General features: G+C 40.4%; 2 long non-coding RNA genes across 2 annotated transcripts in view; both read left to right on the forward strand.

The window, feature by feature from the left end:
- Positions 1-4335: 4335 nt before the first annotated feature.
- LOC124256472 lies at positions 4336-8712 on the forward strand. The gene is made up of 3 exons (XR_006892929.1): positions 4336-4426; positions 5736-5741; positions 8700-8712. It is a non-coding gene; the product is annotated as an uncharacterized LOC124256472 (long non-coding RNA).
- A 9817-nt stretch (positions 8713-18529) lies between these two features.
- LOC124256575 overlaps positions 18530-26078 on the forward strand; it is a 64732-nt gene continuing 57183 nt past the window's right edge. The window contains exon 1 of the long non-coding RNA XR_006893000.1: positions 18530-18766. This is a non-coding gene — a long non-coding RNA (uncharacterized LOC124256575). The remainder of the gene's footprint in view (positions 18767-26078) is intronic.

The following is a 26078-nucleotide window of genomic DNA, read 5'->3' on the forward strand; positions in this document are numbered from 1 at the left end:
CACAAGGCTAACTGCACTCACAATAGGGTTAGTAACCTTACCAGGTACGTAAACACATTTCACCAGTGGACTAACACACTTCACCAACAGGTGTACTCATTTCACCACAAGGCTTACACACCTCACCAACAGGTGTACTCATTTCACCACAGGGCCTAAACACCTCACTAACAGGTGTACTCATTTCACCACAAGGTTTACACACCTCACCAACAGGTGTACTCATTTCACCACAAGGCGCACACACTTCATTAACAGGTGTACTCATTTCACCACAAAGCTCTCACACCTCACCTACAGGTGTACTCATTTCACCACAAGGTTTACACACCTCACCAACAGGTGTACTCATTTCACCACAAGGCCTAAGCACCTCATCAACAGGTGTACTCATTTCACCACAAGGCCTAAGCACCTCATCAACAGGTGTACTCATTTCACCACAAGGTTTACACACCTCACCAACAGGTGTACTCATTTCACCACAAGGCCTAAGCACCTCATCAACAGGTGTACTCATTTCACCACAAGGCCTAAGCACCTCATCAACAGGTGTACTCATTTTGCCACAAGGTTTACACATCTCACCAACAAGTGTACTCATTTCAACACAAGGTTTACACACCTCACCAACAGGTGTACTCATTTCACCACAAGGTTTGCACACCTCACCAACAGGTGTACTCATTTCACAACAGGTTTACACACTTCACCAACAGGTGTACTCATTTCACCACAAGGCTCACACAACTCACCAACAGGTGTACTCATTTCACCACAGGGCCTAAACACCTCACCAACAGGTGTACTCATTTCACCACAAGGTTTACACACCTCACCAACAGGTGTACTCATTTCACCACAAGGCCTAAGCACCTCATCAACAGGTGTACTCATTTTGCCACAAGGTTTACACATCTCACCAACAAGTGTACTCATTTCAACACAAGGTTTACACACCTCACCAACAGGTGTACTCATTTCACCACAAGGTTTGCACATCTCACCAACGGGTGTACCCATTTCACCACAGGTTTACACACTTCACCAACAGGTGTACTCATTTCACCACAAGGCTCACACAACTCACCAACTGGTGTTCTCATTTCACCACAGGGCCTAAACACCTCAGCAACAGGTGTACTCATTTCACCACAAGGCTCACACACCTCACCAACCGGTGTACTCATTTCACCACAGGGCCTAAACACCTCACCAACAGGTGTACTCATTTCACAACAAGGCCTAAACACCTCACCAACTGGTGTACTCATTTCACTACAAAGCTTACACATATGTTTGGGTTGGGAGTCGCATTGCTGGCATCATTACTGATCGGCCGGCGAGCTATACATGTACTGTTGATGAGCCCAAAACACATATACGTCAGTTTTAACCTCAGTTACCTCGCTCTAATATCAGTTAGAGATGATCAAATAGGAGTAAAACGTCAACCCCGAAGAAAAATAATCACGATTATCAGTCACGATTACCTGCCAAAACAGATTAGATTTAAGGCGAAGATATATATTGCCTAATAGTATGCTATTTAATAATGTTTAGATATTTTCTTTAATCAACGCGTGCTGTCTTCAAGTGACCCTAAAGATTTAGTTTCCTTGCGATAAGCGTTGCACTGCATTCTGGAAACTTAATTATACCTATAGTTGTTGGGAACGAATTCATCGTCATTGGATTGCAAGCACTGCAAAATATATTTGATTGAAAGTGCAGATGAAATTCATGTGTTCGAGGAGTTTGTTTGTTCGCCAGCCTTCTTGTTCTTGCAATGTCCACTTGGGTACAACGTGGCGCGATTCGTCGAAAAGGACGGGCTACAAGAAAGAAATCATTTTATTTTACAAACATCAGCTGAAATTATGCAAAACATAACCGTTTTCAATACGATAATAAAACTATTGCAATGGGTTAAACTTTGCTCATAAAACCACATCTGAACTTGAACGTGTACCTGTTTCAATAGTAAGCTTGTTTTGGTTTTGGTTTTTGGGGGGTTTTGGGGGGTTTTTTTTGCTTAGCTTCTTCTCATCTCCAAGATCAAAGTGATTTTAATATAAAAAGTAAATCATGTTCTCTATTCCCTCACGGATATCTGATGTCAAGTAAACTACGTTATTCTGATGTCGTGAATCTAATAAGGTATACTTCAGCCATCAACGATAATAATTGTACATGTTGTGTGCTTTGACTCGTACACAGTTTATAAGACATATCAATCTTGGGTGGCAGATCTTCAATGTCGTCGCTGAGCCATGTCGAGAAGCATCACCAAGACATGACCGTGACCGCGGGTTGCAATTCCCAGATTTCCCGGAAGCCATATTCTTGGTGTGTCAACCAGTATGTTCAACCAACTCGCATTCATTTTCCCCTTGAACCACTAGGCCACACGTTCACCACACATGGTCTCTTTATCCACGTAGCCCTTGTTTAACGACATGAGTATACTTAACCACTAATCTAACCTAGAACTGTGAGGCTGCCCATTGCACAAGACTTTCCTTTAATCTCAGGATTTACTTCTAAGACATCTCTTTAACCACACGATTTCTCTTTTAATCTCCAGATTTTCTTCTAAGAATTCCCTTCAACCAAACGTTTTCTCTTTTCAATCTCAAGATTTCCTTCAAATAGTTCCTTTTAACCACACGATGTATTTTGTATTACCAAGATTTCCTTTCAAAATAAGATTTATCTTTCAGCTAAAAGCACACCATTGTTCCCCTTAACCACAAAGCTTTCCTTTAACCAAAAGGATACCCTTTATAACCAGAAGGCTTTCAACCACAAAACAACTCATTACCACTTTTCATCCTTTAACCACTAACCTGCCTTTTGACAACTGGGATACACTTTAACCAATAGCCTACCGTTTAACTGATATCACTAATCTGTTCTTCAAACACGCTACCCTTTAACTTCCGGGCTACTCTTTAAGGACTGAGTCAAGAACAACACTGGCCTACCCCTTATCAAACAGGTTTCTGTTTAACCACTAGGCTACCCTTTAAACAGCAGGCTACTTGCTAACCACCAGGATATCCTTTAATCACAAGACTTGAAACACTAGACTTCTTAATATCGTTAAAACCACTAGACCACCGTTTAATTTAACCATTAAACTATCCTTTAACCACTGGACAGCCACTCCGTTACTTTCCTATCTTATAACCACTCACCAACCTTCGAGCAAAACGTTCCTTGAACCAAAGGCTATCTTTTAACCACAAGACTTCACTTTTACCAACACATATCCCCTCAGCCACCAGGCCATCATGTAATCTTTCAGTTAACCTTCAAGCACTTCGTTTTTCCTTAACCAGTACTCCGTTCTAAAACGTTAGGCTATCCTTTTACAAACAGGATACTGTTTAAACGTAAGACCTTCATCCTTTAACCACTGGACAGCTACACCTTCGCTTTCCTATCATAGAACCACTCACCTACCTTCGAGCAAAGTCTTCCTTTAACTGATGAGCTACACTTTGATCACGAGGCTAGACCTGTCTCTTCTTGATTCCAGGAGGTCAATATTATATTGGAAAAGTAATATTGTAAATTGTTGCAGAACAAAGTCATCGACGATGCAGGAAATGAATCTGGTAATGCTAAGCGAATGTTACACTAGTCGGATGTACAACAGATCACTGAGGTGAATAGGTGTCGGCAATAACCGAGGCAGCTTTATCAGCTTGCTGTCTTGCTGGTCTGTCACATCGATATCCCGTAAGGACCCCACGGTACACAGATGCGTGTGTACTGAATTACGGAATCACTTTCAGCTTGATAAATTGTCCAGGTTCATTCTCAGTGAGGTTTCAACCAAGACGTTTCAGAATTATACGTTCTCGGTTTAGAATGTACAATTTGTGGATCGCCACATCACTGCGAAAGAATATATATTTTTTACCCACTTCTTTCACAAAGTCGACCGGTAACACAGTTTGTCATAATACTCGGCATATACTGATTTTGAACTTCAGACCGACCAGTTGCTATACTGGAGGCGTGAGGTGATGTTTTGGGTTGTCGTTTTTTTTCCACAACATTGGTTTGTATCTGTAATATTTGTTACATGAACAAAGGAGTTGGTGTAAGAGTGTGAACATTTTTCAAACTCTGTGTAAATGAAATATGTTTAGTTGTTTCACCAATACCGCCATTTATTAACAACTATGAACGATGTTCAGAAAGAGAAGAAAGATAAGATAACATTTAGAAAGACTGAAGATTTTACATTGAATTGCTTGTGAAAGCATTGGTGTAGAAACTCCCCAAGGGACACTTCAGTTTAAAAGTTCTGTACATTAGATCAAGGCACACTGAATATGTTTGACTGTACTTTCTTGAGCTTTAAATGCTGAAACTTCATTAGATCAACACCTTTTTACGTGTGTGTGTGTGTGTGTGTGTGTGTGTGTGCGTGCGTGTGCGTCGTATTGGCACCATTGTCTCGTGATTATAATCGTCTCACAGGTTCCTTGCCAATACGTTCATGATATATCGTCTCGCCTCATTAAACTGGTATCGGGATATATCGTCTCGTCACTTAGGCGACGATACACAGCTCTATTAGCGTGGCATATAATTGATATAAGTGAAATACTGTTAAAACCCACTCGCGCTGTGAATTGGAGTCCAAAGCAAAACGAGCGTACGAAGTAAGTGAAAAGACTGACTACGAATGTTGAATGGCACACCTTTAACATTTTGCATGTATATAGTACAGTCTCTAGTTGCACATGTTGCATGTAAACCGAATAAACACACCAAGTAGAATATTATTGCGGGCATCAAAATATCTAGGTATTCACTCTTGATGAACCATTGGCCATGGTTGGTTGGTTGGTTGTTGTTTAACGCCGCACTCAGCAATATTCCAGCTATATGGCGGCGGTCTGTAAAAAATAGAATCTTGACCAGACAAGCCAGTGATCAACAGGATGAGCATCAGTTGGGATACGATTACATGTGTCAACTATGTCGTCAGCGAGCTGACCATCGATACATTGGCCATGCGAAGTCAAATGTTCTCCAACTTGAAGCTCTAACTCCAACATCGACCCATGTGAACAGGCGGACATGGATGATGTTCCTCGCATTGTTAAGAGAGGTTCAGCGGAGGTCGGGAGTGGAAGGGAGAGCCTCGAAACCGATCTGAGATCTGGAAGACCTTCAACTACCCCCACCAAGTAAAATATTGATACACTACATGACTTGTTATGGGTGATCGACGACTCACTACACGTCACATAAACAATTCTAATCAGAAAGTTGATGCCATTCTGAGAAATGACAACTGGGCATACCAAAAGTTTCAGCAGACTTGGTTCATCAGTAACAGACAGCGACTGATGAACAGTCAATGTAGTATAACGCCTCTGAAGGAGGCGGGGCGGTGGGGTAGCCTAGTGGTTTAAGCGATCGCTCGTCGCGCCGAAGATTCGGGTTCGATTCCCCACATGGGTACACTTTGTGAAGCCCATTTCTGGTGTCCCCCGCCGTGATATTGCTGGAATATTGCTAAAAGCGGCGTAAACCAAAATCTATGAGGACGGGAGCGGTAAGGTAGCCTTGTGGGTAAAGTGGTCGGTCGTCACGCCAAGGACCCGGGTTCCATTCTCCGCATTGGTACAATGTGTAAAGCCAATATCTAGTGAATATCGAGGTTAAACTGAAATTTCACAATAGGTATGTTGTTCCACCAGGAAAAGCACACAGTCACGCGTGAGTTCACGCCGACACGTAGGTGTCATAATCTTTAATCCTAGTTCACTTCATAGGTTACGAAACATAAATTTTGTTTCTCCTAAAGGAGCCAACAGCACACACAATATTTCAAATCTTCCAGAATGTCCAATGGAATGGTTATAGACAAAGGCGACCTACAGATAGATCAGTTCAGTGGAGTTCTAAACTGATTCTTCCAGCCTATGGCTGATGTTCACAGGGGAGACAATTCGCTCAAATGCTGACTTGTGCATTAATGATAACAAACTTGATGTTAGGTTTCATGAAAGATTTACTTTGTCAACCCACAATTAAATCTCATACAATTACTATTTGCATTCTGACGTTAAACCTACTTTAGTATTTCATCAAACCTTGTTTGGAAGTTGGCAAATCAACTACACTTCAGTGTAATATCTGCATAATACTGTCTAGACATGCCCGTGGATGCCAAGTATTGATGAAAGCATCGCCATGTCCTCCGAGTAAATTAGATCCCTTTCAGTTCACAGCTATCTTTCTGTGCTCTGGTGCATTTCAAACAGCATCAGTTTCAGTTTTAAAATTTCAGTGATGCTACAGTAACTTCGCAAAGAGTAATTATCTTTGAGTTGCTATCTCAAACTCAAACCGATCACGAAGTATTAGCGTCCAACATATATCTTGCTGACTTGGTCGAGTATTTTGAAGTGAGTGCTCCGATGGAAAAGCATCTCTGCCATAGCGTCTCCCTGGGGTCTTTCCAAACCAGGACTAGCTTCTGACAGAATATTTCCAATGAATGGCAGGTGATTCAGTTGACATACATCAAGCATTATATTGGTTAACCATCGTCAGTCAAACGTTATCGTATTTACTGATACCCCAACATTAATTTAAGATACTGAGTCCGGTAAAGATGGGTCCAACGGGAAGTATTAGATATGAAATGTTACTACTTGACACAAGTCATAACTGGAAATTACATCATAGCTACGTCAGGACTATCAAGAACTAAGGGTTTCGCCAACGTCCATGCCAAAGACAATAAACACATAAGCACATCGGTGCTGAAGACATAGGAAACGGTTTGGGTAAGAATTACTGGCCGTATACTTCCCTTTATATAAAAATCCGCCGAAGTAAACTAAGTGATGGAGTCATTCTAACCCGAGTTAGATTGAGACACAAGAAAGCTGTTTACAAAAGTATTATAGGTAAGGGTATTTCAGAAATGTATGGCACTAAAAACTGCAAAAGCAAAAAACCGGAAAATCCATTAGAGGAGATTTTAGGCCTCGATATAATGAGAAATCGAATCCTAAGGGAAAAATATTTTTTTCAAAATATGCATGATCCATATGTATATACTTCCACCCACTCTCTCGGTGACCAGCAACCTCTCTGTGTCTTCCAAACTATATAAGTTGCCCATCCAACGATTATCCAACATACTTGCTTCGGACTACATGAAGGTACTGCTTACGAGATCGTGTGGGCATTCTATACTGATGCCAATAATGGTTGTCACCCCCTTCGATTTGTTTAATTGGAGAGGGGTGGGGGTGTGAGGTTTGTGGGGGTTTGGGTGGGGAGGGGTGACAACCATTATTGGCATGAGTATATGATCTGTTCTCAAAGCAAGGCCAGTGTACAAGCACGCCCTGAGAGACTGTATATTGAGGTCACCCCCACATCAGTGTATCAATGATCAGCTGTTTTCACTGACACACTGTATCATCAGTAGGGCTGTGTATTGGCAAATAAATTGTATTGCAATATATTGCGATTCAAGTACCTTACTGCGATACGTATTGCGATATATTGGGAATTTAAGCGTTTGACAGTGAGTGACACTAATTGTGCATGTCAGTCCGATTTTCTACATTATAAGTCCCTAAACATATATGCCATGGTTCAGCTAACAGCAATCTCAAACTAAGATAGCATAGTTTCTTGTTTATACAATTTATAGTATTATATATGTTCTTTAACCATGCAGTCCTAATCATTGTAGGGGCGGTGGGGTAGCCTAGTGGTTAAAGCGTTCGCTCGTCACGCCGAAAACCCGGGTTCGATTCCCCACATGGGCAAAATGTGTGAAGCCCATATCTGGTGTCCCCCGCCATGATATTGCTGGAATATTGCTAACAGCGGCGTAAAATCAAACTCACTCACTCACTCTCCTAATCATTGTAACTGACGATTTTGCCTGCCAGACCATTAGAACTGTTCCACCGGTCTCGACCACACCATATTTGTGGTTGGAGCCGGCTAATGGAGATCGAGACGTTACTGAGCGGCATTTGTCCCGAAGACGTGGGTTGTCTGGTCCAGACTTAACCAATTACAGCCCATTGTGATGTTGACGTGATGGTATTGTCTGTACAACCGTCACTCACGTTGGAAATGCAGAACGTGTCCTCAAGAAAGCCTAAACGGGAAAAGACTGGTGCTAGTGTGAGTGATTATGAAAGAATGGAACCCGTTACTGCAACTGGGCAAATCAGCAGTACACGATTTTATCATTATCACATGAAATCTCTACTAAACACAATGCCATGTATGGTACCAACTACATAATAAGTTTGTGTTCACAGATTTTTATCAAATATACTACTCACACTTCTATAAGGTTCACAAAAATTCACAACTTTACTTAAACGTAGATTTATAATATGAAATTGTATCCATTTACAACCGGATACATAATAATATTATGGTAACCCCTCTTTAAGCAGACAGCGACTGTATTCTAACCTTATGCACTTGATACATGACCACTCATAAAAATGGTTTTCATGGCGCCCATCAACCATTTCGCAAATCATGGAACGAGTCATTGACAAATAAGCAACACCTATCAATAGCAGGTATGGGATCCACAAGATGCAGTGACATACTGAAACCTAGGAACCATGCTTACAATAAGCTTAGATATTTATACCAAATTTGATCCCACATTATAGTTTTCTGTTGAATCCATGATTTGATCCTTAGCAAAGTGTGAATAGTAGTTATATCAGAGCGTGTGCCACCCCTCACACACACCTGCAAATGTATATCAGCTGTTCAACTAAAGAAAACACGACAACATGTGGTACAGGTGTGTGTGAGTGTGGGGGGGGGGAGTATGTCATCATAGTGTCATTGATGCGTCAGATTAGAAACGTCCTCACTAACCTCTTGAAAGCTGTAAATTCCCAAAGCCTTAACTCATGTGACCCAAAACCTTTTCTGCTGGAGTCGAATGGCGCTCTTTCCAACCTTCGAAGAAGCTTGATCGATTGTAACTCAAACGGTGTGAAATCTTGGCTGGAGCTGCTGGAACACTGCTCACCAGAAAGGAAAGGTATATATTTGGAAGGTTAAACCTATCAGTCCTGTCACATATTCTTGTGATGTCACTCTTAGATCTAATTTTCACCTTGGATCTAAAAATGACAACTTTCAGGCGATGGCATAAGTATAAATAGACACAGAAATGCAAAGCAGCAAATATAGCCCCTTGGATTACTTATAGAATAAAAACTGTTTAAATTACAGAACCTCCAGCAAATATCACACCTGGAAGAGATTAAAATGTACGTAATATGTATCCCTGAAGATCCGGGTTAGAATTGGTTTTCAGCAACCCTTGCTTGTTATAAGAGGCGACTAACGGGATCGGATGGCCAGGCACGCTGACTTGGTTGACTGACCGATGTCATATAACTGAAATAGTGCTGAATGCGGCGTTAAACAACAAAAAAGATGTAATGTGTATTATTCATAATGCTCCAACAAGTATGACGTAGTATGTGTGACCCATGTACTATGAACATATCGGTTGGCGTGGATATTAAAACAACTATTCTAAATTAGTATGTACTAATGAAATTATATATGCAAAAAATATGAAGAGTGCTGAGCACAAACATCTGACAGCGGTTGGGTAGCCTAGTGGTTAAAGCGTTCGCTCGTCACGCCGAAGACCCGGGTTCGATTCCCCACATGTGTACAATGTGTGAAGCCAATTTCTGGTGTCCCCCGCCGTGAAATTGCTGGAATATTGCTCAAAGCGGCGTGAAACTGAACTCAGGCCAAACAAAAAAAAATGTTGTGGTTCCGATTACACCTCTTCAAAATTTAGGGTAGGTAGGTAGGAATTCGTTTTTTCACATTTTTTAGAAGGAAAGTACGAACAAATAACACATTTATCAACTAGTAATTGTTAATTCAATAAAGCTTGCGGCCATCATGTTGACTTTCTCTGTCAGAATGACCAATGTCCGTTGGTGCCAGGAAAAAACAATGGTATCTGAAAGCTTATTTTATTCATACCTCTTAAAAAAAACTAGGGTCGGCACCAGAATTCAAGGATCGGTCGGGTAATCGGAACCACAACATTTGTTAGGCCTCATTCACTCACTCATGCACCGAGGAAGAAAGGGCTCAGATCATGCATCCCTTGACGTGCGTAAGATCTTGTCGTCATTTTGGTTTAATTCCACAATTCCGGCCAGAGAGATGCAAGCTCCTACTCACATGAACTATTGCATTGTCATGGATTTGTGCTCCATGTGCATCAAGTTTTCTTAGCACGACCATCTCAAGCTGCACCTTTCACAAGGTCATCTCGACACAGTTGTAATTACAAATACTCAATATCATTCGGAAAGTGGTTCAATGTAACATAAGTGTCTAAATGTAGTTGGTAGTGCTTATGCGATAGTGTTGTTTTTTAACGTAGAGATCAATAATAATACATGAGGGCCTAAAGAACACTGACCAAGGAAACCTGTAACATCTCATCAGTTCTATATTCTCGGGGCGATGGAATAGTCTGTGAAAGTATTAACTATTCACACAGGAGTCCGTTCATTATGACCCCATAAAGCCGGCAGAGCTATACTTGACTCCATTGACCTACACGGCCATTACTCGGAATTCTATCAATCTGGGTACCTGTAACTTTTTATCCGTTGACCAGGGTCCCCTTAATCTGTATTCCATTAATTTAAGCCCTGATAACCTGTTCTCATTAATCTGGGTCCCTTTAATCTGAACTAAATTTATCGGGTTTCTTCAGTCCTACTCTCGGTTAATTTGACCTCATTGATCTGTTAATGTGGACCCAATGAATTTAGACACCGTTGATTTGGGCCCGTGAATCTAGACTCCGTCAACAAATGAAACCTATTCTAAAGCAACAACTTACAGCATTTTGAAAAATCCATTTCTCAATTTTGAACCATACCTAAATTTTCTTTTAACTTGTTAAAATTTCGAACTTTCAATCATTTTCTTCCAATCGAGACATGTAGATGGCGATGTATCCCAGTAAATGATAGAAAGTGTACAATGTGTAAATTAAATGATATTGGTGACGAATTTCATTATTTATTTATATGTCCCAAACTAGAAGTAGAAAGAGAAAAACATATTCTCAAGTATCATTATATCAGACCAAACATGTATAAAATGAATATCCTATTTACCACCAAATAAGCTAGGAACTTTAAGAAAACTTTCAATTTTTTGTAAAATAATTGTGGCCTTATTTAAGAAATAACTGCAATAACTTAATATGTAACTTGCTTGATGTACATTGCACCTATCATACCGTTTGTATATAACTTTATGTTGTATGTTGTATAAATGTAAATATTGTTTATATACCTCTTATGCTGCAGTTTTCTGCCTTTCGGTTCACACCCGGACTGTCGAATGTTTTATCGAATACACACCCGGACTGTCGAAAAGCAGTGGAGCGCGGCAATGCTGAACACTGCTCTAATAACACCAGGAGTGTCGACTGTCGAACATGAACCTGCGAATAGCAGAAAGACTGCGCTAATCCGCTCTCCTCTAATTAACGAGGGAGAAGACATGAGTGCTATTGTTGTTGAAATGAGAAAAGAGTTTGAGTTTGAGTTAACTATATAGATTTGTCACATTTCCTTCTCAATGATACAGGCGGAAGTACACAACTGTTGTTGTTGAAATGAGAAAAGAGTTTGAGTTTGAGTTAACTATATAGATTTGTCACATTTCCTTCTCAATGATACAGATACAGGCGGAAGTACACAACTGTTGTTGTTGAAATGAGAAAAGAGTTTGAGTTTGAGTTAACTATATAGATTTGTCACATTTCCTTCTCAATGATACAGATACAGGCAGAAGTACACAACTGTTGTTGTTGAAATAAGAAAAGTTAACTAGATTTGTATTTGTATGTGTTGTTGAAATGAGAAAAGTTAACTAGATTTGAATCAGATTTGTCACATTTCTTCTCACGGATACATGTGTAACTATATAAGCTAGGTAAGTAACATAAACGATGTCTATATCAGCTATATCATGTTAAAAACACCCCCAAACCATTAATAAACCAACTACTAAAACTTTATGATACATCTTGGATAAACGGTCAAATACCAAAAGCCGGGAAACACTCCCTTATACCCATACACAAACAAGGCCAAGACGTAAACAAAGCCGAATCATATCGGCCAATATCTCTAACATCTAACATATGCAAAACCATGGAGGGTATGGTTAACAACCGCCTCACACAATATCTTGAAACGCAAAATGTATATAATACAACTCAATTAGGCTTTCGCAAAAAAGGGGCACTTCTAAATTTTGTATCAGCCTTTCTAACAGACAGAGACTTTAAAGTCTCCATAGACCATCAAATCTGATGATATATTCAACAACCTCCGTAAAAACATAAACAAATCCCAGTTTGCCGACGATGGAGCAATATGGGTTAATGAAAACCAGCACTTAACGTGGAACAAACACACTCAATTCATACAAGAAAAATGCTAGTCAGATCTCAACATTATTAAATACCTATCACATAGTAAATGGGGTAGCAACAAACTAAATTACTCTATGGCTGCGAAATATTTCAAGATGTGGCACAAACACCAATTCCAAGCACATTCTAACAAACCCCAAATTAATTAAACCACTCATTAAATATCTCATTCATACAAAATTATACCAAACAATCTAGCAAAAAAACCAATAACACAATAATTCCACTTAAAAATTCGACAAAAAAGAGGAGACATATGCCCGAGCATGCCCGAATAACAAAGTGGCCACAATAAAGAATGTACTGTATAACGTATTTTGTTTTCCTTAATGCCCGGAGCGTCGAACGCCATAGTGTTAACGCCTAATTACCTCCTTACGTAATACCCGAAACATCGACAGTCCGGGTGGACACCTAAAGTTCAGTCCAGTTCAGTTAATTAGGACCCAGTAAATCTACATCCTGCTAAATTGGACACTATCATTCAGGAATCCGTTAATCGCATTACTTAGCACGCCGTTAACCTTGACCCCATTAATCTGAAGGCCGTACATCTCGACGCCGTCATTCTGGGCCTCGTTAATCCTAGAACATGGTTTCCAGGATATCGCCGTTGAAAGGCGCTGTGCCCCCACTGTGCCAACTTTTGTAAATTAGGGGATTAAGAGTGTAAAGTTGGCATGGGGTCTGGTGTAGATAAAAAAGGACATAAGCAACTTTATGGTTTATATTTTTTACCATTTTACAATATTTTTCTGAAGGGCTGAAGGGCATTCTTCAGAGTTTGAAGTCTCTGATCTAACTGCCCATATTTCCTTCCTTTAGGTCTCTGTTTGCCGTTGGCAGTCAGTTGCATGATTGTTGCCGCAGAGTATGCTTGTTAACACTTGAAGAAGTCCACTAATTTAAAAATGTTAGATGAGGTGTATGGATGTAATCTTTGAGTGCCACAATTCGACATGGTTTGTCGTACGTGGACCCTGTGTGTGACACTTGGTGATGAGTCCATGATGGGTGTTCATTTTCTTAAAATTCATCAGTTATCAAACATTATTAGGAGCTGTTATTAAGAGTAATCTATATTAGTTCATCTTACCATTCATAACACTTAATATATAATCAATGAATATAACACCATACATAGACAGTGAGTGAAAGAGTGTAGTTTTACGCCGCACTCAGCAATATTCCAGCTATATGGCGGCGGTCTGTAAATAATCGAGTCTGGACCAGACAACCCAGTGATCAACAGCATGAGCATCGATCTACGCAATTGGGAAACCGATGCTTGACAACCAAGTCAGCGAGCCTGACCACCCGATCCCGTTAGTCGTCTCTTACGACAAGCATGGGTTACTGAAGATCAATGCTAACCCGGGTCTTCACGGGTCCATACATAGACATACCATATCTATGACATCATTGCCACGAGGTATTGTGGACATGATGAAAACAGTTTAGAACTCTGTAAGCTGTGCAGCCATAAAATACCATCCGAGTGAACCCGCGTCTCTGAATAACGAAAACCGGTTTGTGTAATTTCTCCCACATAAGAGTCACGACACCAACATCTCATCTGTTTGTGATGATAAGAAGAGTCCCACAACCTCTCACAGACGACCACAGTGGGCAAACCAACGCAACAGAATAATCATAATGATAATGCACTACATACATGAGCGTGGGTGGTATAACAACTGTTCCAAACCTGCTAAGCAATTTCCAGTTTTAATTGTCAAATGCATTAGACATGCAAAACGCAATTACAACGGCATGGCAACGGGACAAAACAATAACAGTTATGTTGACTGCTATTGATTGAAAGATCAAGTCGACGTTAACCGTGTGTAGCGTCTTGTCGGGGCCGGGCGGTGGGGTAGCATTTAGGTTAGAGCGTCCGCTCGTCATGCTGAAGACCCGGATTCGCTTCCCCACATGGGTACAATCTGTTAAGCCCGTTTCCTGCGCCCCCTCGGTATTATTGCTGGATTATTGCTGAAAGCAGCGTAAACCATACTTACCCTAATGTGGGCACCGTGACTAAAACTGATAACTTGTGTTATTCTGGATAAACCACACCATGGATATAACTGATAAAATATGTTATTCTGGATAAACCACACCATGGATAAAACCCCACGATATGTTATTGCCACGCTGAAAATAAGCATTGTCTGCGGTCCACACATGTTGATGCCTCTGACACAGGGCCTGGTCGTTGCCGACGCCTCAGTTCGATATGCAGAGTTGTGTCCCTTAGGCGTGGCAGAAACCTATGATCGTATTCGAGTTCCAAATTCGCCCTGATAATGTTTCTAGTATTGACAGCGGGTCCTGTGTTTCAAGAAAGTAGTTAACGTGAAAGACCTTAGACACTTAGGTCGGCTGACTTAAATTTGATGCACCCTCATGTCACTCAAATACAGATCAAAGACAAACTCACTCACTCAGAAGTGACACACTGTTCTCGTGATGTTCTACTGATTTGACATGGCGGTCACGTTTACTAGCAGTTAAGAGTGCTTGTCCAAATTCTTGCAAAGTCTAGGATTGATTCATCTGCTGTGCCAACCGTCTTCCAGTCTCATCCCAAATGTGTCTTGTTACAGGGCAGCCAGTCCATCACGTCAACACCGGCGTTACGTAACGCTTCGGAACTACAGCATTGGGCGCAGCGTTGTCATGTTGATATGTCAATCCTGGACCGTGCAGCTGCATTAGTGGCAGATGGATCAGGGTCAAAATATGGTCCCAATACTGTATGGCAGTAGGATTCCCTGGACGATAATCAATTGAGATTGACCGTTGGCACAAAATTCTTCCCAAATGATTACGCATCCCCCTCCTAGTCTGTCGACCACATGGACGATTCCCCCAACCCTGCTATCGACAAGACGCTGTATGAAGAGTGATTCGTCACTGAAGACAATCACTGCCACGGAGGCGGTGGGGTAGCCTACTGGTTAAAGCGTCCGCTCGTCTCGCTGAAGAACCGGGTTCGATTCCCCATATGGGTACAATGTGTGAAGCCAATTTCTGGTGTCCCAATCCGTGATATTTCCGGAATATTGCTTAAAGCGGCGTAAAACCATACTCGCTCACTCACTCACTCACTCCACTGCCTCTGGTTGAATATGCCATGACTTAACGTACATCTTGAGCACGATGAAATTGTGTCAGTTTAGATCCTGTGTGTCTACTTCGGATAACGTCGGTGCGATATTCGATTCCTTTTGGTCTGTGTTGCCACTCTACCTCTCACTAACCGTCTGTTAGTGGAGATTACAGGCACAAATCCGTTGTGATGATGACGTAACCTGATTTGTACGTCATCTTACTCAAAATATGTTTAAATATGTTTATGTATCGTCTACATTTTGCAATTGTGTCAGATTTTGTTTTTATTTTATGAGAGTTATAAACGTAACCTGATCTGTACGTCATCTTGGTGAGACGTCACATCGCTAGGCCTTGAGTGATGTACAACGGTGCCCGGCAGCTGTGCACGGGTCCTCAGACGGTGTATTCACTGAGGACTACAGACCAGGGCACGTGCAGCTGATTGTGAAAAATCACATCCCATTCGGTCGCCAGAACTGCACCACATTTTCACCATTTTGAGGTTCTGGCTTCTAGACCAGCGAGGCTTCCCAACCACCCTAGTAGACTTTCCACCCGTGAAGATCCCAGTTAGAACTGATCTTCAGTAACCCCTGCTTGGTGAAAGAGGCGACTAACGGCATCGGGTGGTCAGGCTCGCTGACTTGGTTGACACATGTCATCGTATCCCAGTTGCGTACATCGATGCTCATGATGTTGATCACTGGATTGACCAGGTTTACAGGCCGCCTCCATATAGCTGAAATATTGCTGAGTGCGGCGTTAAACAACAAACCAACCAACCAATCGTGCAAATGCTGCAACGGATTGTCCAACAGCCAGCCTACCCATGACACGTTCACGTTGTTCATTTGTGAGTCACCCGTGAAGGTCCGGGTTAGAATGAACCTTCAGTAACCCACGCTTGTCGTAAGAGGCGACTAACGGGATCGGGTGGTCAGGCTCGCTGACTTGGTTGACACATGTCATCGGTTCCCAATTGTGCAGAGCGATGCTCATGATGTTGATCACTGGATTGTCTGGTCCAGACTCGATTATTTATAGACCGCCGCCATATAGCTGGAATATTGTTAAGTGCGGCGTAAAACTGAACTCAGTCACTCACTCATTTGTGAGTCGCGGCATACTCGCCATTACGTTAAACTTGCGATCTTAATGCTTTTTCCAATTTAGTAATGTCTGGGTGGTAGCATTCCGATACACATGCGATCGCTGAGGTGATTACGTTACTCGCCGCCGAGTGCTATGTATAGGGATACCACGATACATCGATACTTCGATACATCGATACTTTTTTCTAAGACGATACAATTATCGATACATTCAAAACTGTATCGATATTAAGTTTTGAAAGTATCGGTTTAAATATGTTTATGTATCGTTTACATTTTGCAATTGTATCATATTTTTTTATGTTATGAGAGTTATAAATGATTATTTTTCAAGCACAAAGATGTAAAATTAGAACTTTTTAATCTCTGAGAATAAAAAATTATGATCTTTCCATGGACAGTTATGAAATATGTAATATTAATGTTCAAAATGTAACTAAATTTACGCAATAATGCAAAAATAGGTATCGTGATACGTATCGAATCGTGACATGGGTATCGAGATACGTGCACATGTCGATTCATGAAACTTATGTACCGTGACATCCCTAGTTGTGTATCATGCTATTTATCACGTTTCATTGCCAAATCTTTCGTGTCTGTCGCCAAGACCATGATAAAACAGCCTATATGCCATTGCTGTTGGCATGACATAACAAGACACTACAAGAATTACCTCCCTTATAATTATTATCAATAACGTGGGTGTCAAGTTTCTAATTTTGTTGAGTATGTAAACAAAATTCAAATAATACAAACTAAACTTAGAACGATGCTGAATCTCTAGGCAAACTTAGAATGTTGCTGAGGCAACGCATATTTGAATACTAGAAGCGTAAAGGGAGTCAATGTTAATTTATTCTCGGAGACAAACTATTTTTCTTGGCTCATTGTGTGTTGTCATTCTAAGAGCACACATTGGCCGACGTTTCCAGGAAGGTTCTCCTAGTAGTGGCATTAAGAGCATGATGGAAACCAATGAAGAGATGAGGGGAGACGACATCAACAGCTACATAGGATCAATCCTTGTCGTAATCGTCGATTAAATACAAATTTACAGTGTGACTGCCAACCCCGTTTTGGGACGCCAATACAAGTGAAATGTCTGCTGCCTGGAGAGATGGCTACCCTCAATTCACAGGCCGCTATGGTGTAGCTATCTCACTGCAGCGTAAATACAGATATATTTTGAAATCAGCTGTGTTTAATTACAGAAATTCTGCTGCTGTTTATTACTAACGGAATACAATCATGACGTCATGAACACAGTGAGGGAATTTTTCATGTCTCGACTCAAACAGCTAAAATTATAGCTGACTCTGCAAAAATGACAATGCTACTGAGCTTATGATGAAACTCGGGGAAGTCATTCTACCCAAAGCAGCATCAACCCCGTTTAAATATATGGAAAGCAACGGTCTTGATTTTTAGACGAATTAGATTCCGTTTGGTGTAAAATTTGCAGTGAAAATTATATAAATTACTGATACACATGATGACACCAAGACATAGCGTTCACGAATAGAACAAGTTTTGTTCAGTCCTTCCAATTAATTGCAAACTGATACAAAATCACTTCAGTTAAATATACCAAAGTTCCAGGCCAATCACATTTCTTCAATACCAGCAAACACACGTCATGCAAAGAAGGCTTCAGGTGGTAGTTTTTGATGTTACCGGAAGCACGAAGGCGGCGGAACGTCACGTGATTACATATGTCACATGACCAGTGCGTCGGCGACAAGAGCAAGTTTGACAGTGGTGTGTGTTATTAAGAAATGAGAAGATCGGACTGACGGCCACTGTGCGCACTTGTAAATAAGTCCTCCCGGTTGCTGCAGAAACTGACGAGTATTGAACACTGCAGACTGGCTTCGGGAGAGAGAGGACACACTGGCTGAACATCTTAATCGGGCAACTTCCAATTTTCACATCCCTGAGTTCAATCCCAAGGAATACCCACGTGTATTGCTCTCTTTTCACCGGGGAAAAGGTAATTTAATCTTATTCAATTTTTATCGAAAGGGAAATTGAGATATTTGGATTTTGCATTTAAACAAATTGTTTGATATGTTAACCTCATGTCACCGAAAATTAGTTGGTATTGCTATTCCGTTTTATTTAATCGATTGGGTTAAAACGAGGTCCTCGACTTCAAACATATCGCAGATACTGGGGTCTTGAAGGTGAGAATATTAAACTCCGGAAATTGGTTCTGGGTTGCGATTAATTGCCCTTCTTGACAAAAAACAAACTCAATACAAGACGCTAAACTAACTCTTTTTTTATATTCTTAATGTGTGTCCATGACGAACTGTTTGATTTCCACTCAGATTTAAACAACCTTAGGATTCATTAAATCTTTAAAAGCATTTAATGTTTAAAGAAGAAAGTCCAGATCCCAGAAAAAACTACTAATTGAAAGACGATCTTAAAGAGAAATATGTGTTAAACGCGTTCCTTATTTCAGTGGGTTTTGTTCATATTAGGTTAGTTTTGTTCCCTGTTTTGTTCACAGTGCATCAGAACATCCAATGACTATAATAACTAATGTCCGGTGTTCTTTTTAGTTTATATCAGACTGGGCGTGCGAGCCTCAACAACTAAACGAACATCTATGATGAAATCACCTCAACACCAATTTAAATCAAGCATTATGAAATCCCATAACGTCGATCTGAAATTTGAATTTTTAAAATGTTTTCAATCTCTTTGAAAGAAATTAAAAAGTAGCTGCTCTATATGAACATAGGCGATCATCTCAAACAATGCCATGGGTATTAGAGAACGTTTGCCGATTTTCAGGCTCTTCGAGATAATTGTAACAAATTCTCCAAACATTATCTGAGAAAATACTTCTGCATTATTCACACATTACGCTCTGCTTTCGTCTTGTTTTACGTAACGTAACATCAAAATACATCAATATAATGGGAAAAGCACGTTAATGAACGTAGAATGCTTAAGTGGTTAATTGAAGCCCACCATTAGCCTGAAAATCTGTTCGTTGAAGATGAAAGATGAAAAAGCCTTTGTTGTTAAGAGTGATATTTTCCTTCTGTGAAATGTGTTCGTGAATTGATTGACAGGTGTCATTTTGCCATATATTACTCGCATTAAACACCTGCCAGATGGTGGGTACAGCTTGTGCTAACTGTATTCGTTGTATTCTAACGGTACAACCCCTATTGTCGGTCTCTTGCTAGGTACTCGTGTAAGTGAATTGTTGTTTATGTCATGTAAGCAAATAGGGCAAGGTTGCAGCGATGGAAATGTGGATAAGAACATAATGTATATGTATGAATCAGTGCACAATGGTCACATGCCAGTGATCAATCGGTCTTCTACGGCACATTTTGTCAACTAAGAAACAGTTATTACAAGTAATGATTAGTTCTAGAGTTTGTGAGTTTAGTTTTACACCGCAATATTCCAGCAATATCAGAAATGGGCTTTGTACCAGTATGGGGATTCGAACCCGGGGTGACGAGCGAACGCTATAACCAGTATGTTACCCCACCGCCCCTATCTCTTCAGAGCTAATGTTGCGACAAAACAAGTTAACATACATAGTATAACAACCCGTGAAGGTCCGTTTTGAGCATGTAATTATTGTGTATATTTTTGTGAACTGTGTATATATTCATTTTGAGACAGTTTGGATGTATGAGAATTTTCTGCGAGATAATAAAGTTATATCTTTTTCTTAATATTAGACGTTAACGGCCGCTTCCGTCAACGTCAATAATTCGAATTATCTCCCTTTTCGAGTCCTCGAGAATTGGCCTTCAGTAATCCATGCTTGTCGCAAGAGGCGACTAACGGTATCGCGTGGTCAGGCTCGCTGACTTGGTTGACACGTGTCATCGGTTCCCAATTGTGCAGAGCGATGCTGATGATGTTGATCACTGGATTGTCTGGTCCAGACTCGATTGCTTACAGACAGCCGCCATATAGCTGGAATATTGCTGTGTGTGGCGTAAAACTAAACTCACTCACATAATATAACATTTATATAACAACCGTAGTGATAAGATTTACATGGGATGCTAAAACATATCTACAGTATAAAAGTGAAAAGGAAATTAACGAGACTCACAGAGGAGAACCGTTTCATTATACATGCATTAACCAAGACAGCATCGGGGCCTTTTGTAATCCTGTGATTAGAAAAATCGAATGGTTTGTCATTTCTTTTGAGACTATGTGTGGTCGGTCAGTAAAATGTGGAGTTTGACACTTGACAACCAATGATTGAAAGTCTGGGCAACATTCCAGGATGGCATACAGTCATACTTTTTACCGAGCCTGAGTCACTCAGTTTTGTCGTAGAACATGCATACATGTAGGTTATAAGGGAGGTTACTCGGTGTCCACACGACGGAGTGTGTGTCCATGAAGACCTTTTCTGTTGTAATATTACATAACGGCTTGTAACCAGTCCGTTAACTAGTGGTTGACAGCACGAGCGACGAGCCACGCCGTCGAGCCATGACACAATCAGCCGCAGTTACAACGTTTCCCCTTCAGTGTCAGTCGCGCGCATGATATTATAGTGGGGAATCCCCTCCGAGATACAGTAGTTTCAAATTAGAAGACTTTACAAGTAGATGTCATACTCTTGGCACTGTGAGGTTTCAAATGAACGGTCTAGTTGAGTCAATTTTTCGTAAAACGTAATTTACGTGCATGTATGGGTCTACGTATCTTAGTTGTTATATATATGGTGAAGGGATAAGCTGACACAACGCAGACTTGCTTCATGAAAATGTCCTCTACTCCTGGCAGAAATATGCTCTGCAAAAATGTCTTATGGCATTTTTGCAAATGGTTCTTGAAACCAATGTGAAAACAAACAACCTTTTACATCGGTATCTTAAGAGTACCACACAGAGTAATCATGTAAACAAATTCAACAGTAAATACTGACAAAGCTTAAATAAAATTTTGCTATGTAACCATCACCTTCACTCAATGAAAATATTTTTCTCTCCATCAATATTAATCAATTTTAGAAGAAAAAAAATATTATTGAATAAAGTTGAAAACCCTCATAACTAGGAAATTATCTAAATTAACATTATTCATGTTTATGTGTAGTGAACAGCAGCAAAAGTTTAGACTCCCTTAAAACTTTCACTCTATGTTATGTATATATATATATGGTTACATCGAAGATTGATTTCTCCACTAACTTGGGGGAACCAACTGCAAACCTTATGCAGCTGAATTGCACGAGGATCATACATCAAATTGCTGAAAAGCATGTGCAAATATCGTGCATGTGAACAACTGCGTTGTGGTGTAAAGTTTTGTTAAGAATTCGCCAATTTTCACTGATTTGCATCATTTACTGAACTCATGACAATAATCATTTCAACGTTACGAATTTGTTTACAATAAATCAGTTCATGTGTAAACAGTACCTTTAAACAGTATGGAATATTTTGCAAAATTTAGTTTAGAACAGTTGCCTGAAGTAAGTGGCTATATTTACACTATTGATTTCAAGGTTTAAAGATGCAGTTGTTACGGTTTAAATGAAACACCATCATGATGCAGCACCCTAGCAGTGTAGTTGGCACTGTTCCAGTTGACATCTTTCAGTGGCATTTTAGAAGTTGGGAAGTACAATATTGATAAACTTTATGGATAACAACTTCTTTTATTACGTGAGTACGACGTTTCGATATAGACTTTTGTACCATTGTTGACTGCTCGGCAACCGTACAATATTCGGTATTCAAAGGTCAACATTCCAGTTGATATCGTTATCTAAAACGTTATAGTCAAACCTTTGTGTCGAACTTACGATTGTCTGTAAGTAAAAACTTTGCCCCTGCGTATTCCTTACATATTCATCATTTTACGGTTGTGTCGAACTTCTGATAACCCGAATTATCTACGTAGGTGCCTTTTTTTGGACTGTATTGTTTAGTTTCTGTACGTGATCGTTGCACTTTTTGCACTGGGTGAAATATTACTGTAAATGATATGTGTTAAATATATATTGAATAAATGCATATTTAAGATATAAGAATTAATTTAACATATCAACATTAAGATACAGATACCTATGTTCAAGTGTACTGTTCTGATCAATGTTAGGAAACCATGTTCTTATTAAATATAATCCACAGAATTCATTCTAATATCATACAAAATTTCTAATAAACGCAGAGTCGATTGAACGAATGTAATAAATATACGTTTAAGGATATCTTGGAGGACAAATGAAATTTATGTTTGCATATAAAGTAAAAGTCCCACAACAAGCGAGCCGCACTCGCCATTAGGTGAGGTGAGGTGAAATTGGGTTTAACGTCGTGCTTGAGAATATTTCGCTCATATGACGACGTGCATGCGTATGTATGTGTATGTGCGGCTGCTTGTACTAGCCCAGACTTAAGCTGATTTTATAGTGCTAGCCCACTGAGATACCATGCCGCAGTTATACTGACTCCGAGCCGACCAGTCCTTGTTGTACCCATTATTGCCGAGCGCCAGACAGGGACCAACAAGTACCATATTTTAACGCCTTTTGGTATGACGCGGCCGGGGATCGAACCCGCAACCTTACGTTCTCCGGGCGGACGCTCTAACCACTGCACCACGGAGGCGGTCCACTCAGCATTAAGGGAACCAAGTCAAAACATTGATTTTACAGCAGTCTCGTTTCCTGCTGACTGGGTTCCGTCCTATTGCGCAACTTAGTACAATAATCAGTCCAATATTTTGAGACCAATTCATTCAACTGGATATATAAATATTAATCAGTATTATTTGATACATCTAAGCACTTGTATATTGCAACACTACGCTCCTTCTAATCCTTGCAAACACGTCGTGCAGCGTTCTCTCTTGTACAGCGTGCTCTGACAAACGGAAATCTGGAAGTCGTGGAAATCTCAAAACGAGGCTTGGCCGCTAAAAAAGTTTGGCGGTCTCGTACGGACTTGATATTATATATTAATTACATTGTGCGTACAAAAATGTACTGAATAGGCGCAAAGAAAACATAACAGGTGTAACCAGTGAGCCAGATGAATTGTCAATCATTTTACGACCTCATCAAACAGGGGCTGTCTGTGACGTCTTAGTTAAGTTTCTTTAAGTGGCATTTTAGAAGTTGGGAAGTACAATATAGAACAAACTTTATGGATAACAACTTCTTTTTATTCGTGAGTGCGACGTTTCGATACAGATTCTTGTACCGTTGTCAAGCTTTTTAATCATTTTACGACCCGTCATCAAACAGGGGCAACGTCTGTGACGTCTTAGGTCTTTGTTAAGGTCATGCTGCCTAAACCTCGCCTTAACATATAGAAATACGATGTTATTAAAGTTTAACATTAAAATTCATTTGTAAATTAATTTTCTTATGAAACAAGGAATTGGAATTCAGTGTAACCATAGTTGTTTGTAGAGTCCTTTTTCACTTTGACACGAGAAAATTCGGATTGGCTGAAAAGTAGGTCATTGTCTGAATTGGTTAATGCGACTCATGTTTCGGTGTGGAACCAGGGCTGGTCGCCACAGAGTCATTCTAGTGTGTCTGAGTGGGGTATCTACTGATGTAAAACCGCGGCATTGTATCACAATGGGCTAGTCGTGGAGGCCCTTGCATTCACATCCCATATATGTGTTCTTTCATCTCACCACCAGTCAACAAGGGCTTTTTTCTGGTGTGACTCTACATTATCACCTTCCACATTATGACTGACTGACTGAGTATGGTTTTACGCCGCTTTTAGCAATATTCCAGCAACATCACGGCGGGGGGCACCAGAAATGGGCTTCACACATTGTGCCCATGTGGGGATTCAAACCCGGGTCTTCGGCGTGACGAGCCAACGCTTTAACCATTAGGCTACCCCACCGCCCTTCCACATTATGAGGGGCGGTGGTGTAGCCTAGTGGTTAAAGTGTTGGCTCGTCACGCAGTAGACCCGGGTTCGATTCCCCACATGGGTACAATGTGTGAAGCCTATTTCTGGTGTCCTCCGCCGTGATATTGCTGAAACATTGCTAAAAGCGGCGTAAAACTAAACTCACACACTCCCTGCCAGGTAAGAGGCGGGCAATTACAGGTGCATCCTCACTGTTCTATTTTAAGGTCTGTAATCAAAGGGAAGATTCTGAAAATATCACATCACAGACAGCCGTCATCAGCTAAAGTCTTGTGATGTTCTATTATACCATGGGGTCAACGCACAATTTATTCAATGAAGTCGTACCCTTAGAAATGATTTGGAATTTTGTACCAGTAAACACAGAAAACACAGCACTGTCAAACAGAGAAAACTGAATATTCACTGACAGTGATAAAAAAAAGTAACGGTCGATTTCTGTCGTCGTGTGGGAAAACCATTGGTTGATCTCTATAAACTGTGGATGTTTAATTTTACGATAATGCCTCGAAATTCTAGTGAATTCAAGTATATTTTGTCCCACTATTTGTTCAGCGAGTGTGTCAGCATTGCCAGCCGCTGCAACTCTCACGAGAAGTCCAGGAGTAACGGTAACTGCCGCACTGTCACGTGGGCGCAACAAGGAGCGTGGGCTAAATCATTAGCTCACCGAACGCCCTCAAATATCACATCTTTATTCATAATCATTTCCCGACAACCCACTCACGTGAGTTTATTATTCGTATTTGACGATGAAATTTTCAATTTATTTAAGCGCCATGAAAACATTTAAATCTTTTGATTTATAAGTTGCTGTTGATATTTGAACCGACGCGGCTCCATACTTGCACAAGTGCTAAACGTTCCCGCAAAACCTCAATATTTAGTGGAAACACTATGTTGTGTTTATCACAGTGCGAAAAGTTTAGGAACGATGACTGCACTGTAGAATAGATAAAACGATTTTTTTGTTCTTTAAAGAAAAAACATAATCAAAATTAAATCATAAACGAGATGTTCACGTGGACCGAGGCACACACTAAAGATGGACCTTGAAACCAGCGATAATGTTCTCCTTGTTGCTGGGTTTTATCGGAAGAAGTATGTTCCAAATGGCGATAAGAAGGGATGGTATCGTTTAACATTTCTCGATCGATGATAACGCTGATTTGATTCTTTTGTAAATTCTGAGCTTAAGAATGTAATGACGTTATTTCAGAGTAATATACCTCCATGGGCACATTTCAACATGTTCCATCAGTGATATAGTGACGATTTCATTTTAACAGCATCTTGGAGTGAGCCGTAAAGGATCTTAGAGAATCCCCATTATGGTGACAGGTCCAAACTTTCCTGTTTGGAAGCAAGACTTGAGAGATTTAGACTCTTAGACTT

The sequence above is a fragment of the Haliotis rubra genome, unplaced genomic scaffold (genome assembly GCF_003918875.1).
Source record: "Haliotis rubra isolate DU_JTF1 unplaced genomic scaffold, ASM391887v1 Scf63, whole genome shotgun sequence".
NCBI classification, from domain to species: domain Eukaryota; kingdom Metazoa; phylum Mollusca; class Gastropoda; order Lepetellida; family Haliotidae; genus Haliotis; species Haliotis rubra.